Source organism: Pseudophryne corroboree, chromosome 11, assembly GCF_028390025.1.
Source record: "Pseudophryne corroboree isolate aPseCor3 chromosome 11, aPseCor3.hap2, whole genome shotgun sequence".
Lineage (NCBI taxonomy): Eukaryota > Metazoa > Chordata > Amphibia > Anura > Myobatrachidae > Pseudophryne > Pseudophryne corroboree.
The window spans coordinates 263,622,073-263,639,559 of record NC_086454.1 but is presented as its reverse complement, the minus strand read 5'-3'; the positions used below and the strand labels follow the sequence as shown (position 1 = coordinate 263,639,559).

At 47.9% G+C, this 17,487-nt stretch overlaps 1 long non-coding RNA gene across 1 annotated transcript in view; it reads right to left on the bottom strand.

Annotated features, from left to right (window-relative positions):
- Positions 1 to 13,197, bottom strand: part of LOC134970150 (uncharacterized) — a 207,725-nt gene extending 194,528 nt beyond the window's left edge. Inside the window, exon 1 of the long non-coding RNA XR_010189694.1 lies at positions 13,100 to 13,197. This is a non-coding gene — a long non-coding RNA (uncharacterized LOC134970150). The remainder of the gene's footprint in view (positions 1 to 13,099) is intronic.
- Positions 13,198 to 17,487: the final 4,290 nt, after the last annotated feature.

Genomic DNA, 17,487 nt, shown 5'->3' with positions numbered 1-17,487 from the left:
AAACAATGGAGATGGATGGATTGGATACTAGTATACAATTATGGACGGGCTGCCGAGTGCCGACACAGAGGTAGCCACAGCCATGAACTACCGCACTGTACTGTGTCTGCTGCTAATATATAGACTGGTTGATAAAGAGATAGTATACTCGTAACTAGTATGTATGTATAAAGAAAGAAAAAAAAACCACGGTTAGGTGGTATATACAATTATGGACGGGCTGCCGAGTGCCGACACAGAGGTAGCCACAGCCGTGAACTACCGCACTGTACTGTGTCTGCTGCTAATATATAGACTGGTTGATAAAGAGATAGTATACTCGTAACTAGTATGTATGTATAAAGAAAGAAAAAAAAACCACGGTTAGGTGGTATATACAATTATGGACGGGCTGCCGAGTGCCGACACAGAGGTAGCCACAGCCGTGAACTACCGCACTGTACTGTGTCTGCTGCTAATATATAGACTGGTTGATAAAGAGATAGTATACTCGTAACTAGTATGTATGTATAAAGAAAGAAAAAAAAACCACGGTTAGGTGGTATATACAATTATGGACGGGCTGCCGAGTGCCGACACAGAGGTAGCCACAGCCGTGAACTACCGCACTGTACTGTGTCTGCTGCTAATATAGACTGGTTGATAAAGAGATAGTATACTACTAATATTATATACTGGTGGTCAGGTCACTGGTCACTAGTCACACTGGCAGTGGCACTCCTGCAGCAAAAGTGTGCACTGTTTAATTTTAATATAATATTATGTACTCCTGGCTCCTGCTATAACCTATAACTGGCACTGCAGTAGTGCTCCCCAGTCTCCCCCACAATTATAAGCTGTGTGAGCTGAGCAGTCAGACAGATATATAATATATATATAGATGATGCAGCACACTGGCCTGAGCCTGAGCAGTGCACACAGATATGGTATGTGACTGACTGAGTCACTGTGTGTATCGCTTTTTTCAGGCAGAGAACGGATATATTAAATAAACTGCACTGTGTGTCTGGTGGTCACTCACTATATAATATATTATGTACTCCTGGCTCCTGCTATAACCTATAACTGGCACTGCAGTAGTGCTCCCCAGTCTCCCCCACAATTATAAGCTGTGTGAGCTGAGCAGTCAGACAGATATATATAATATTATATATAGATAATAGATGATGCAGCACACTGGCCTGAGCCTGAGCAGTGCACACAGATATGGTATGTGACTGAGTCACTGTGTGCTGTGTATCGCTTTTTTCAGGCAGAGAACGGATTATAAATAAAAGTGGTGGTCACTGGTCACTATCAGCAAAACTCTGCACTGTACACTACTGAGTACTCCTAATGCTCCCCAAAATTAGTAAATCAAGTGTCTCTCTAATCTATTCTAATTCTAAACGGAGAGGACGCCAGCCACGTCCTCTCCCTATCAATCTCAATGCACGTGTGAAAATGGCGGCGACGCGGGCTCCTTATATAGAATCCGAGTCTCGCGATAGAATCCGAGCCTCGCGAGAATCCGACAGCGTCATGATGACGTTCGGGCGCGCTCGGGTTAACTGAGCAAGGCGGGAAGATCCGAGTCGCTCGGACCCGTGAAAAAAAACATGAAGTTCTGGCGGGTTCGGATTCAGAGAAACCGAACCCGCTCATCTCTAGACTGTGGTGGCGCAGTATAGATTGTATTTCTCTTACATCCTAGAGGATGCTGGGGTCCACATTAGTACCATGGGGTATAGAGGGGTCCACTAGGAGCCACTGGCACTTTAAGAGTTTGAGCTTGTGGGCTGGCTCCTCCCTCTATGCCCCTCCTACCAGACTCAGCTTAGAAAATGTGCCCGGAGGAGCCGATCACAGCTAGGGGAGCTCTACAGAGTTTCTCTAGTAAAAGTTAGTTATTTTTAGAGTTTATTATCTTACAGGGAGGTTGCTGGAAGCAGCCTCCCTGCTTCGAGGGACTAAGGGGGGAGTAGTGTCCGCCCTGCAGGGTCTGAGACACTATCTCCGCTGACAGGATACTGAGCTCCTGAGGGTGCTGATCGTTAGCCGCCCCAGGCGACTGCTCACTCCCGCAGCATGCCCCCACCCCCTTACAGAGCCAGAAGAATTCGGTGGCGAGTGAGTCACCGGCCCCCCTGGCAAGTGGGGAGCCGGTGTGAAGATAGCGGCAACAGGACAGGGAGCGCAGTACTAACTGCGCTCCGGCGCTCAGTGGTACATTGTGCGGCGCTGTGTGGGGCGCCCTGAGCCAGCGCCTACACCCTACTCTGGTCAGCAAGCCTGTCAGGGTCCCTGGATCGCTGCCAGCAGAAATACTCAGGCCAGTATAATATAATGAAGTACGGGAAGCAGCACCATGTTCGGGGGGGCGGAACTTCTCCTCAGAGCGGACCCATCAGCATTCCTGCCTGCGGTTCCTGTGTAACAGACGCTGACAGGGAGAGCTGTCCCTCCAAGCAACTCCAGCTATCCTGTGCTGTACCAGGGGGTTGTAGAAGGGGGGGATGGGGGGGGAGGAAGCTGTGTAAAGTCTGTGTAGTCTATTAAGGTACACAGACAGTGCTGGTAGTTTAATTAGTTCTACTTCAAAAAGCGCTGTGTGTGGGTTGGCTCCAATCTCTGTGTCTCTCTGTGGCATACTTAGGGGGGAAACTGTGTCTGACATTTCCGTGTGTGTGTGTGTGTGTGTGTGTGTGTGTGTGTGTGTGTGTGTGTGTGTGTGTGTGTGTTTAATATCTCACATAGCCATGTCTAGAGACAGTGCCGTAACTAGGCATTTTAGCGCTGTATGCAAGAAACGACATTGGCGCCCCCCCATGCAAGATAGGGGCAGTGCGCGCCGCAGGCGCGTGAAAAATATATAGGGGCGTGGCTTCATGGGGAAGGGGCGTGGCCACAAAATAATAGCAATTCATACTACGGTGCACAGTAGTGTCCATTATTCAAATTACGCTGCACAGCAGCGCCACTACACCAGGTAGAGCCCCTTTTATACATTACAGCAGACAGCGTCCCCCTTTTTACACATTACAGCAGACAGTCCCCCTTTTTACACATTGCGGCAGCCAGTCCCCCTTTTTACACATTGCGGCAGCCAGGACCCCTTTTTACACATTGCGGCAGCCAGTCCCCCTTTTTACACATTGCGGCAGCCAGGACCCCTTTTTGCACATTGCGGCAGCCAGTCCCCCTTTTTACACATTGCGGCAGCCAGGACCCCTTTTTACACATTGCGGCAGCCAGGACCCCTTTTTACACATTGCGGCAGCCAGTCCCCCTTTTTACACATTGCGGCAGCCAGTCCCCCTTTTTACACATTGCGGCAGCCAGGACCCCTTTTTACACATTGCGGCAGCCAGTCCCCCTTTTTACACATTGCGGCAGGCAGTCCCCCTTTGTACACATTGCGGCAGCCAGGACCCCTTTTTACACATTATGGAAGACGGTGTCCAAGAGAGAGAGAGAGAGAGAGAGAGAGAGAGAGAGAGAGAGAGAGAGGGATATACTTACCTTCTCCCCGCTGACAGGCTCCTCGTGCTGGTATCTCCCTCTCTGTGCAGGCATTTCAGAAGGAGGAGGAGGGAGGGGGAGCAGGGAGCCGCAGCAGCGCTATGTCATTGGTAGTAAGCGCCGTTGCAGCATCCCCCTCTCCTTCTGTATAGGCTGCCCGGAGCTGCTGTGGATGCTGGGATGGAGGAACCGCATCCCAGCATCCACAGCAGCGCCGGGCAGCCTATACGGAAAGAGAGGGGGATGCTGCAGCGACGCTTACTACCAATGAAATAGCGCTGCTGCGGCTCCCTGCTCCCCCTCCCTCCTCCTCCTTCTCACCTGCCCGGCGCTGCTCTCTCCTCCAGCGCGGCTGCGGCGCACGGCGCAGAGACTTCAAAGGCGGCATGTAATGAGTCAATTTGACTCATTACATGCCGCTGGCCGTGCGCCCTCAGGGCAACTGCGCTGTGTGCCAAGCCCACTTGGCACACACGTAGTTACGGCCCTGTCTAGAGACACTGTCATATGCTGCAGAAGATGTTTCCTCTCAGGAGGGAGCCATTCCATCATGTACACAGGATTGTAATGCTTTGTCTCAGATCCCTATTGTTGAACCTGAGTGGTTAACCCCTATCAAAGGAATGATCTCTCAGATCTCTACTAAGGTAGCTAATACTGAGACTGAAACTCAGGTGTTGAAGAAGTCTATGGCAGATTGGTCAGGCTCTGTCCCTATTCCTGCAAAATCTCCTAGCATGTTCCCACTGAAACGTGCACTTGCCCAAATTATGCAAGATGACACGGATACCGATTCTGATACTGCGGACGGTGATGGGGAGGTGCTGAGGGGGGCGGCATCCCTTGCTAAAGGGGTGCAGCTCATGATTGAGGCCATTAGAGATGTGTTAAATATTAATGACACCACACCTGAGCAGGTTGAGGAGGCTTACTTCACTGACAATAAGAAAGCCTCGCTAACCTTCCCTGCGTCTAAAGAATTAAACGCTATATTTGAAAAATTCTGGGAAACCCAGAGAAAAAATTCCAAATCCCAAAAAGGGTTCTGGTTGCTTTTCCCTTCCCTGAGGAAGATAGGAAAAAAAGGGGAAACCCACCCATTGTGGACCCATCTGTCTCCAGACTGTCTAAAAAGGTGGTTTTGGAAAGGTTATACTGGCGCCGGCTGTTAGTCAAATAATCAAATGACAATATATAAAGTGTAACACTTAATTTATTTAAACATTCATAAAAGAAAATAAAATACTCCCATTCATCAAGGAACAATAGTATAAGTATAGCAACTGCTAAAATTCATATATCTAAAAATGCAGGATGCCACTATATCCAACAAACCAAAATAATAGTGGCATCCTGCATTTTTAGATATATGAATTTTAGCAGTTGCTATGCTTATACTATTGTATGAATGGGAGTATTTTACTTTCTTTTATGAATGTTTAAATAAATTAAGTGTTACACTTTATATATTTTCATTTGATTATTTGACTAACAGCCGGCGCCAGTATAACCTTTCCATATTCTATATATTTGTTTTGGGCAATTGACCTTCCTCATACTGGCTGCCGTTGACAGCGCACTCTGCACTCTCTTTTTTTAAAAATGTGGTTTTACCTGTCCCTGGATCTACCGCGTTAAAAGAACCGGCTGATCATAAAATTGACACTACACTCAAATCCATTTACACTGCTTTAGGAGTGGTGTTAAGGCCCACTATTGCCTGTGCATGGATTTCTAAAGCCATAGTAAAGTGGCCAGGCACATTACTAGAGGGTTTGGATACAATGGATAGAAGTGACATTGAATTGTTTTTACATAACATACAGGATTCTGCGGGGTTCATGAAGGAATCCATGAAGGACCTGGGGACGCTGACTGCACGGATATCTTCCATGTCGGTCTCAGCCCGCAGGGAACTTTGGCTAAGCCAATGGTCTGCAGACGCGGAATCCAGGAGAAGTGTGGAGAACCTACCCTACAGAGGTCAGGCTCTATTTGGGGAAGCATTGGATGCGTGGATTCGACGGCAACTGCGGGTAAGTCACCGTTCCTTCTCTCTGCTACACCTTCTATGAAGAAACCATTTTCTTCAGCTGTGTCGCAGTCCTTTCGGACCGCTAAAGCAAAAAAGTCCAAGCCTCCTACCACTTTCTTTAGATGTGGTCGGGCAAAATCCAAAAAGCCTGCTCCCGCAGCTCCCAGGACCAGAGACCTGCTTCTGGTTCCTCAAAATCTTCAGCATGATGGTGGACATCAAAGCCTGGAGGACGAGCTGGTGGATGTGACATTTCAGACATGTCTGGGTGTCGTCTGGCCTGGATCCCTGGGTACAGGATATTGTGTCCCAGGGGTAAAGACTGGAGTTTCAAGAACTCCCCCCTCACCGATTCTTCAAATCAGGCTTGCCAGCTTTGCTGACAGACAGGGCTATCCTACAGGAAGTCATCCTAAAATTGGAAAAGTCATAGGTCATTGTCTCAGTTCCATCTCATATGGTTATCTCAAAACAGGGGTTATTATTGAAACATATTCGTGGTACCAAAACCGGATGGTTTGGTCAGACCAATTTTGAACTTGAAATCGTTAAACCCTTACCTGAGGGTGTTCAAATTCAAAATGGAGTCTCTCAGAGCAGTGATTGCAGGTCTGGAGGAGGGAGAGTTTCGGGTATCCCTGGATATCAAGGATGTGTACCTCCACATTCCGATTTGGCCGCCTCACCAGGCTTATCTCAGATTTGCACTGTTAGACAGTCACTATCAATTCCAGGCACTGCCATTCGGCCTCTCCACAGCACCGAGGGTGTTCACCAAGGTGATGGCAGAGATGATGGTTTTCCTCCGCAGACAGGGAGTGAACATAATCCCATATCTGGACGATCTGCTGCTAAAGGCATTGTCCAGGGAGAAGTTGTTGCAGTCCTTTGTTCTCATGACTCATCTGCTCAGGGAACACGTTTGGATCCTGAATCTTCCAAAATCACATTTGGAGCTGACCAGGAGGTTGTCTTTTGTGGGAATGATCCTTGACACGGAAGTGGAGAGGGTGTTTCTCCCGGGGGAGAAAGCGTTGGTGATACAAACAATGGTCCGGGATGTCCTGAAGCCAGCCTGGGTTTCGGTTCATCAATGCATTCACCTTCTGGGGACGATGGCAGCCTCTTACGAGGCTCTACAGCAGGGGTTCTCAAACTCGGTCCTCAGGACCCCACACAGTGCATGTTTTGCAGGTAACCCAGCAGGTGCACAGGTGTATTAATTACTCACTGACACATTTTAAAAGGTCTACAGGTGGAGCTAATTATTTCACTTGTGATTCTGTGAGGAGACCTGGAAAATATGCACTGTGTGGGCCCCCGAGGACCGAGTTTGAGAACCTGTGCTCTACAGTATGGAAGGTTTCATGCTCGGCCCTTCCAATTGGATCTCCTGGACAAGTGGTTGGGATCTCATCTACACATGCACCAGAGAATACATCTGTCGCTGAAAGCCAGGATTTCACTCCTCTGGTGGCTGCAACTTCCTCACCTTCTGGAGGGCTGCAGGTTCGGGATTCAGGACTGGGTCCTTCTAACCACGGATGCAAATCTCTGGGGTGGGGTGCAGTCACTTAGGTGGAAACCTTCCATGGACAGTGGTCAAACCTGGAATCCAGCCTTCCAATAAACCATCTGGAACTAAGAGCCGTCTACAACGGTCTTCTCAAAGCGTCCCATCTTCTGCGAGATCGAGCCATTCAAGTGCAGTTGGACAATGTAACGACAGTGGCTTACATAAACCAACAGGGTGGAACGAAGAGCAGAGCTGCAATGTCAGAGGTAACAAGAATCATCCTCTGGGCAGAAAAACACGCGTTGGCACTGACAGCAATCTTCATTCTGGGAGTAGACAACTGGGAAGCGGACTTCCTCAGCAGACACGATCTCCATCCAGGAAGTGGGGTCTCCATCCGGAGGTGTTCGTGGAGGTAAAGGATCTTTGGGGTGAACCTCAAATAGACATGATGGCCTTTTGTTTAACAAGAAGCTTCGGCTGTATTGTTCTAGGTCGAGAGACCCTCAAGCAGTGGCGGTGAACGCCCTAGTGACTCCGTGGGTGTTCCAGTCGGTGTACATGTTTCCTCCATTTCCACTTATTCCAAGAGTTCTAAAACTCATAAGGAGAAAAACAGTTCAGGCAATCCTCATTGCTCCGGACTGGCCAAGAAGGGCTTGGTACGCGTATCTTCTGGATCTACTGCTAGAAGAGCCAAGGACTCTTCCTCTTCGGGAGGACCTGATGCAGCAGGGGACGTTCACTTATCAAGACTTACCGCGGCTTTGTTTGACGGCATGGAGGTTGAACAACCGATATTAGCTCGGAGGGGCATTCCAAAGAAGGTTATTCCTACCCTGATACAGGCTAGGAAAGGAGTAACATCTAAACATTATCATCGTATTTGGAAAAATTATGTATCTTGGTGTGAGTCCAAGAAGTTTCCTATGGCGGAGTTTCAACTGGGACGGTTTCTCCTCTTCCTGCAAGCAGGTGTGGATATGGGACTGAGGTTGGGATCCGTAAAGGTCCAGATTTCGTCCCTATCCATTTTCTTCCAGAAACAGTTGGTTTCCCTCCCTGAGGTTCAGACTTTTCTGAAAGGGGTTCTGCACATCCAGCCTCCCTTGGTGCCTCCTACGGCGCCCTGGGATCTTAACGTGGTGTTACAGTTCCTCCAATTGGATTGGTTCGAGCCTCTACAGGAGGTTGAGGTCAAATTTTTCACGTGGAAGGCTGTCACTCTGTTGGCTTTAGCTTCTGCTAGACGTGATTTCAGAATTGGGGGCTTTGTCTTGTAAGAGCCAATACTTGATCTTCCATGAAGATAAAGCTGAACTCCAGACACGTCAGCAGTTCCTTCCGAAGGTTGTGTCGGCATTTCATATCAATCAACCTATTGTGGTGAAAGTTGCCACTGACTCCTCAATTTTATCAAAGTCCTTGGATGTTGTAAGGGCTCTGAAAATGTATGTGAAGAGGACTGCTCGTCACAGAAAATCGGCCTCTCTGTTTGTCCTGTATGATCCCAAGAAACTTGGGTGTCCTGCTTCTAAGCAGACAATCTCTCGCTGGATCAGGTTCACTATCCAGCATGCGTATTCTACGGCAGGATTGCCATGTCCTACGTCTGTTAAGGCCCACTCTACTCGTAAGGTGGGTTCTTCCTGGTCGGCTGCCCGGGGTGTCTCAGCTTTACAGCTTTGCCTAGTGGCTACTTGGTCTGGGTCGAACATGTTTGCAAGGTTCTACAAGTTCGATACTTTGGCCGCTGAGGACCTGAAGTTTGCTAAATCAGTTCTGCAGGAGCCTCCACGCTCTCTCTCCCGTTCTGGGAGATTTGGTACATCCCCATGGTACTAATGTGGACCCCAGCATCCTCTAGGACATCAGAGAAAATAGGATTTTAATTACCCACCGGTAAATCCTTTTCTCGTAGTCCGTAGAGGATGCTGGGCGCCCGCCCAGGGCTTCGTGATCCTGCAGTGGTTACTTAGTTCAGTACTGCATAGTTCTTGGTTAAGTACCGTTGTTACTTGGTTAAGTAATATTGGCCCTCATTCCGAGTTGTTCGCTCGCAAGGCGATTTTAGCAGAGTTACACACGCTAAGCCGCCGCCTACTGGGAGTGAATCTTAGCTTCTTAAAATTGCGAACGATGTATTCGCAATATTGCGATTACAAACTACTTAGCAGTTTCAGAGTAGCTTCAGACTTACTCGGCATCTGCGATCAGTTCACTGCTTGTCGTTCCTGGTTTGACGTCATAAACACACCCAGCGTTCGCCCAGACACTCCTCCGTTTCTCCAGCCACTCCCGCGTTTTTTCCGGAAACGGTAGCGTTTTTATCCACACGCCCATAAAACGCAGTGTTTCCGCCCAGTAACACCCATTTCCTGTCAATCACACTACGATCGCCGGAGCGAAGAAAAAGCCGTGAGTAAAAAAACTATCTTCATAGCAAAATTACTTGGCGCAGTCGCAGTGCGAACATTGCGCATGCGGTACTAAGCAGAAAAACGCTGCGATGCGAAGAAAATTACCGAGCGAACGACTCGGAATGAGGGCCCTTGTTCAGCCATTGCTGATGTTTCAAGCTAGTTAGCTTGGTTTGCCTTGTGTGTGAGCTGGTGTGAATCTCGCCACTATCTGTGTAAAATCCTTCTCTCGAAGTTGTCCGTCTCCACAGGCACAGTTTCTAGACTGAGTCTGGTAGGAGGGGCATAGAGGGAGGAGCCAGCCCATACTCTCAAACTCTTAAAGTGCCAGTGGCTCCTAGTGGACCCATCTATACCCCATGAAATTAATGTGGACCCCAGCATCCTCTACGGACTACGAAAAAAGGATTTACTGGTAGGTAATTAAAATCCTATTTTTTAACTGCTCCACACATTTAAGACATTGTTGACCCCCTTCACACTACTCACCCAAACCCAACTGTAGTGTCTTGTGTAGGGATAACGGTGCAGCACTGCATTACATAGTGCATGCTGCTGCTGCTTCATGATGTGAGCATTCTCAGTAAAGACCAGTGACATCATCAGTGGGAGTCACTGGCACTCTGCAGAGCCCCTTCCCACAAGAAGCAGTAGTGGTGGAAGCTGCTATAAAGACCTGGGCTGCCTGCAGCAGGTAGGAATTTCCGGGGGGAGGCACCTTGAGTCACACGTGATAAGAGGACAATGGAGCCTTGGAATATGTGTGTGGTATGCCGGTCCGTAGGCGTGTTCAATTCTTCGTCGTCAGTCACACTATTACTGCTAGCACACCGTAACAGAGATGCAAGCTACTTTATCCCCTTTTGAAAGCAGACACAGACTGACTTGTAAACGAATCAACACAATTTTATTGTGTTACAACAATAAGAAGGAATAACAATAGTAACGGGTACAGTGAAATACACTAACAAAATAATTCCCTTGACTTTTGTTCAATCATCAACAGATATGTTAAGTACTGGTGGATATACGGCTGAGCGGAGTTTGCATACACAGTCAGTGCAGTACTCATTTGGAGAGAGAATTGACAGCATAGGAAAGGAATGGGTTAAACATCTTGTGAGGGGTGGACCTAGCTGGAAGGAAAGTACAGCCCTTTGGGAAAAGGGGAGGGTTAGTATATATAGGGAAGGATAGGCATCTTGTCTCTCTCTTGTTGGTGAAATTGCCTTCCCGCCCTCCCGCCCTGTTGGTAAAGGTTTTTGGCACGGAGTGCCTTGGCATTGAATTGTTGGCTGGTTTTATCGTTGGCTATTTATTGGCGGAAAAGAACGGCAGTTGGTGGTTGTATGGTAAGCTGTAGTGATTTACAGTTTGATTTGGTTTAGGTGCACTCACCTCCATCGACTTATTGGCCGCTTGACCACCCGTCCGGGAAGGCAGCGGCAGGGCACCCAGGAGCGGTGGGTAGTCACTGTGGGGGTGGAGTTGTCACCTATTACCGGTTTTTGATAGTTGTAGTAAAATTAGGATGGTTTCGAATTTTTAGTATTTTACGGTTAATTTAGGTTAGTAGAGCCGTTCTTTTTGCTGCCACCATATGCCGGCTGTATCGGCATCTTAACAAAGTTTTCATTTACAGGTTTGCTATGGTTAGGGTCAAATAAATAGCTAGCAATTTTTCTGCCAAATTCAAGTCTCCGTGTCTTTATTTATTGGGTTTAGAGGTAACGAATGCTTTACTTGGAATGAACGGGTCCACCAAATGTCACTAGGATGTTTAAGTCGACTAGCAGATAGGTGCATAAGCTTTAGCTGAAAACACTGCTGGGCGAAGCTTGCATAAACAGTTAATGATGTACCAGCATTAGTAGTATAGCAGACAGGTGCATAAACTTAAACTGGATCACTGCTGGGCGGAGTTTGCATAAACAGTCAATGAAGTACCAGCATTAGTAAACTGACAGACAGGTGCATAAGCTTTAACTGAAAACACTGCTGGGTGGAGCTTGCATAAACAGTCAATGATGAACCAGCATTAGTAGTATAGCAGACAGGTGTATATGCTTTACCTGAACACTGCTGGGCGTAGCTTGCATAAACAGTCTAACCAGCATTAGTAAACTAACAGACAGGTGAATACGCTTCAACCAGGGCCGGGCTATCTGGCACTTCTGGCACATACAGGAAGGGCCGATGGGCAGGTGGGCCGGTCCGGTCCCACAGAGAGCCGGGAAGGCCGCACCCAGCGCAGCTTCTGGCTCTCTGGTTTAAGCGCCCCTCAGTCTTCCTGGAAATGGGGTCGTGCCACGAGTCCACGCCCCCCGGACTCGTGGCGTGCCCCCGCCCTCAGCCAGGGTCGCCACAGAAATGGGGGCATGGCACGAGTCCATGCTCCCTTGACTCGGCGCGTGCATTCACAAATGCCTGGGCCAAAATGGAGGCCCAGTTCATCGCTGGCTTCGACTAGTAGGTCAGTAGCACAGTCAGTATGGTACCTGTGGTGCACCGGCTTTGAACACAGTCCCGCAATGGTGCACTAATACCTTGGCAACATACACTTAGGTCAAGCATCGGTTGACATGAGTTATGACTTTAGCAGGAATGCCACACATTGGGGGTGAGTCAGACCTGATCATAGATGTGCTAAATTTAGCACATCTACTATCAGCTTCCCTGACATGTGAGGGGACGCCTAGCACAGGGTTAATCCGCCCCACATGCCAGGCCCTACCCATCTTACAAGTACAAAAGCATCGCACAGCGGCGATGCTTTTGTACTGTAGGAGTAGCTCACAGCCAGCGCAGCTCCCGTGTGCTGGCAGAGAGCTACTCGTCGCTGCCCGGGTCGCAGCGCCTGCGTGTGACGTCTCGCAGCAGCCCGCCACCCCAACGGTCCGGGCACGCCTTCGTTGCTCGGACTGGGCCCCTTGCACCGGCCTGTCCCCTCCCACCCAGCTACCGCCTCTGCCTGTCAATCAGGCAGAGGCGAAAGCAGGGCTAAGACAGCCATCAGCTATTTGCTATGCGCGGGTGCACTGCAGTGCCGGCACTTGCGCACTTCAGACCTGATCGCTGCTGTGCAAACAAGCACAGCAGCAATCAGGTCTGAATTAGCCCCATTGACATCAATTTACCAATGGTTAACCATCGACCAGCATGAGCTATGCACATTAGCAGAAATGCAACACATTAACATACATTAAACATCACTTAACCATAAAATGTAGGACTAGCTAGCATGCATTCACAGTACCTTGGTCAATATAAATGCATAATTGTTAGCAATAAACATCGGCAAAACATCAATAGCATAAACTATCATCTGACTAGCTTGTATGCATTAAACACATTTAGCTACATCGGTGAAAACATTGATAGCAAATACATCCCACTGGGGTAAATGGAAGTTAGGGGTGCCTACCCCTCTTTTTTCGTTAACATGGGCGCAGCAGCAAAAGGGGAGCCTAACTCCTTATTAATTATAAGGCCAGGGGCACAAGGGGAAATTGAGGGGAGCATATCTCCTTTAAACAGTATGTTCCCATCCCCAATTGCAGAGTAGTGCAGCGGAAGGGGTTAAACAGGGCAGAGTTATGCAGTGGAAGGACTTTCTAGTGTTCTCACCAACTGCTGCGGCACTTTCTGCCACCTCCGATCGCTCCTTGTCTCCTCTCACCGTGCCGCTCCTCCAGTCCTTATATTTGTCCCAAGGACTCTGAACACCTCCTCTTATCTGTCTCCTGACCAACGCTGACTGGTTCTCTGGACCCCAGCAACAACCCTCCCCTGAGCCACTCTGCCCTACAACCAGGGGACCCAATTATGTCCCGGGGATTTTCCCCGGTTGCAGCTGTTGCTGGCCAGAAGGGGACACACTCCTAGACAGTGGTGCCAAAATCCCTGTCCTCAAGCTTGGCAGGGTCACCATGAGTTCAGCCTATGTGTAAACTATGGGCTCCTGTATTTTAGTCAATGTACAACCAGGGGAACCCCTATATGAGGATATTAAAAAAAAAATCTATATACATGTGTGGGGTATTACATGTGAGAAAAGGGAAAGTGTGACAGCAATTGTCATATATGTTCCTCCAACACTTTTATTTTGTCACCTATTGGGAGGGGAGAGGCTGAGCACTAGTCTTGCGCACAGGCCACTAAGTTGATCACACTCTCCATACTTGGCTTTGGAATAAGAGGGTCATTCCGAGTTCCCAGACATGCGGGGGGACGCACAGCACAGGGCTAGTCCGCCCCACATGTCTGTTCGCCTTCCCCCCTGCACAAGTACAAAAGCATCGCACAGCATCTTTTGTACTTGTTGAGTAACTCCCGGCCAGTGCAGCTCCTGCGGCTGACCGGGAGCTGCTTGTCGCTGTCCCTGGTCGCCGTACCGCCCCCTCCCGTCCAGCGACCGCTTCTGCCTGTCAATCAGGCAGAGACGATCGCTAGGGAACGACGGCCTTAGGCCGTCCGGCATGCGCCAGCGCACTGCGGCGCCGGTGCATGCGCAGTTCCGACGCGATCGCTGCGAACAACCGCAGTGAGCGATCGGGTCGGAATGACCCCCTGAGTGTGTGCGTTCTACTTAGATGATCTCTACTATTTTAACATTATACTGTTTTAGTTTGACTCACACAGATTATACTTGATGACAAAGCAATGGATTTGTCACGTGAATGATGAATTATTTGCACACTAAGCACATCATGTGCATTCCTGACATTTTATTCGGTACATTAAGCATAACAAGATAACTAGATTTCACTGCATACAGTAATAACTAAAATAACTTTAGCCCTATTTCCTGTGCATTCTCCACATTATAATGATGTAATCCAAAACATTTCATCTTTACTGTACTGCTCATTGTAGACTATTCACACTATAAAAATTCCATGTTCATAGGTCAAAGCTGACATACCAGGAGAAAAGGATTCCACATGTTAATTTAATCCTCCACACACATTATGTAACAAAACTGCCCACACCCTCAATCAACCTGCACTACAGAGATATTTGACTGTGTCAACAACCCACAGGGCAGGGCTGTCAAGAGATTGTCTGGGCAGGGCTGTTACTAGAGATGAGCGGGTTCGGTTTCTCTGAATCCGAACCCGCCAGAACTTCATGTTTTTTTTCACGGGTCCGAGCGACTCGGATCTTCCCGCCTTGCTCGGTTAACCCGAGCGCGCCCGAACGTCATCATGACGCTGTCGGATTCTCGCGAGGCTCGGATTCTATCGCGAGACTCGGATTCTATATAAGGAGCCGCGCGTCGCCGCCATTTTCACACGTGCATTGAGATTGATAGGGAGAGGACGTGGCTGGCGTCCTCTCCGTTTAGAATAGATTAGAGAGACACTTGATTTACTAATTTTGGGGAGCATTAGGAGTACTCAGTACAGTGCAGAGTTTTGCTGATAGTGACCACCAGTTTTATTTATAATCCGTTCTCTGCCTGAAAAAAGCGATACACAGCACACAGTGACTCAGTCACATACCATATCTGTGTGCACTGCTCAGGCTCAGGCCAGTGTGCTGCATCATCTATTATCTATATATAATATTATATATATCTGTCTGACTGCTCAGCTCACACAGCTTATAATTGTGGGGGAGACTGGGGAGCACTACTGCAGTGCCAGTTATAGGTTATAGCAGGAGCCAGGAGTACATAATATATTATATAGTGAGTGACCACCAGACACACAGTGCAGTTTATTTAATATATCCGTTCTCTGCCTGAAAAAAGAGATACACACAGTGACTCAGTCAGTCACATACCATATCTGTGTGCACTGCTCAGGCTCAGGCCAGTGTGCTGCATCATCTATATATTAGAGATGAGCGGGTTCGGTTTCTCTGAATCCGAACCCGCCAGAACTTCATGTTTTTTTTCACGAGTCCGAGCGACTCGGATCTTCCCGCCTTGCTCGGTAAACCCGAGCGCGCCCGAACGTCATCATGACGCTGTCGGATTCTCGCGAGGCTCGGATTCTATCGCGAGACTCGGATTCTATATAAGGAGCCGCGCGTCGCCGCCATTTTCACACGTGCATTGAGATTGATAGGGAGAGGACGTGGCTGGCGTCCTCTCCGTTTAGACACTTGATTTACTAATTTTGGGGAGCATTAGGAGTACTCAGTAGTGTACAGTGCAGAGTTTTGCTGATAGTGACCAGTGACCACCACTTTTATTTATAATCCGTTCTCTGCCTGAAAAAAGCGATACACAGCACACAGTGACTCAGTCACATACATACCATATCTGTGTGCACTGCTCAGGCTCAGGCCAGTGTGCTGCATCATCTATATATATTATATATCTGTCTGACTGCTCAGCTCACACAGCTTATAATTGTGGGGGAGACTGGGGAGCACTACTGCAGTGCCAGTTATAGGTTATAGCAGGAGCCAGGAGTACATAATATTATATTAAAATTAAACAGTGCACACTTTTGCTGCAGGAGTGCCACTGCCAGTGTGACTAGTGACCAGTGACCTGACCACCAGTATATAATATTAGTAGTATACTATCTCTTTATCAACCAGTCTATATTAGCAGCAGACACAGTACAGTGCGGTAGTTCACGGCTGTGGCTACCTCTGTGTCGGCACTCGGCAGCCCGTCCATAATTGTATATACCAGTGACCTAACCGTGGTTTTTTTTTCTTTCTTTATACATACATACTAGTTACGAGTATACTATCTCTTTATCAACCAGTCTATATATTAGCAGCAGACACAGTACAGTGCGGTAGTTCACGGCTGTGGCTACCTCTGTGTCGGCACTCGGCAGCCCGTCCATAATTGTATATACCAGTGACCTAACCGTGGTTTTTTTTTCTTTCTTTATACATACATACTAGTTACGAGTATACTATCTCTTTATCAACCAGTCTATATATTAGCAGCAGACACAGTACAGTGCGGTAGTTCACGGCTGTGGCTACCTCTGTGTCGGCACTCGGCAGCCCGTCCATAATTGTATATACCAGTGACCTAACCGTGTTTTTTTTTTCTTTCTTTATACATACATACTAGTTACGAGTATACTATCTCTTTATCAACCAGTCTATATATTAGCAGCAGACACAGTACAGTGCGGTAGTTCATGGCTGTGGCTACCTCTGTGTCGGCACTCGGCAGCCCGTCCATAATTGTATATACCACCTAACCGTGGTTTTTTTTTCTTTCTTTATACATACATACTAGTTACGAGTATACTATCTCTTTATCAACCAGTCTATATATTAGCAGCAGACACAGTACAGTGCGGTAGTTCACGGCTGTGGCTACCTCTGTGTCGGCACTCCGCAGCCCGTCCATAATTGTATATACCAGTGACCTAACCGTGGTTTTTTTTTTCTTTCTTTATACATACATACTAGTTACGAGTATACTATCTCTTTATCAACCAGTCTATATATTAGCAGCAGACACAGTACAGTGCGGTAGTTCACGGCTGTGGCTACCTCTGTGTCGGCACTCGGCAGCCCGTCCATAATTGTATATACCAGTGACCTAACCGTGGTTTTTTTTTCTTTCTTTATACATACATACTAGTTACGAGTATACTATCTCTTTATCAACCAGTCTATATATTAGCAGCAGACACAGTACAGTGCGGTAGTTCACGGCTGTGGCTACCTCTGTGTCGGCACTCGGCAGCCCGTCCATAATTGTATATACCACCTAACCGTGGTTTTTTTTTTCTTTCTTTATACATACATACTAGTTACGAGTATACTATCTCTTTATCAACCAGTCTATATATTAGCAGCAGACACAGTACAGTGCGGTAGTTCACGGCTGTGGCTACCTCTGTGTCGGCACTCGGCAGCCCGTCCATAATTGTATATACCACCTAACCGTGGTTTTTTTTTCTTTCTTTATACATACATACTAGTTACGAGTATACTATCTCTTTATCAACCAGTCTATATATTAGCAGCAGACACAGTACAGTGCGGTAGTTCACGGCTGTGGCTACCTCTGTGTCGGCACTCGG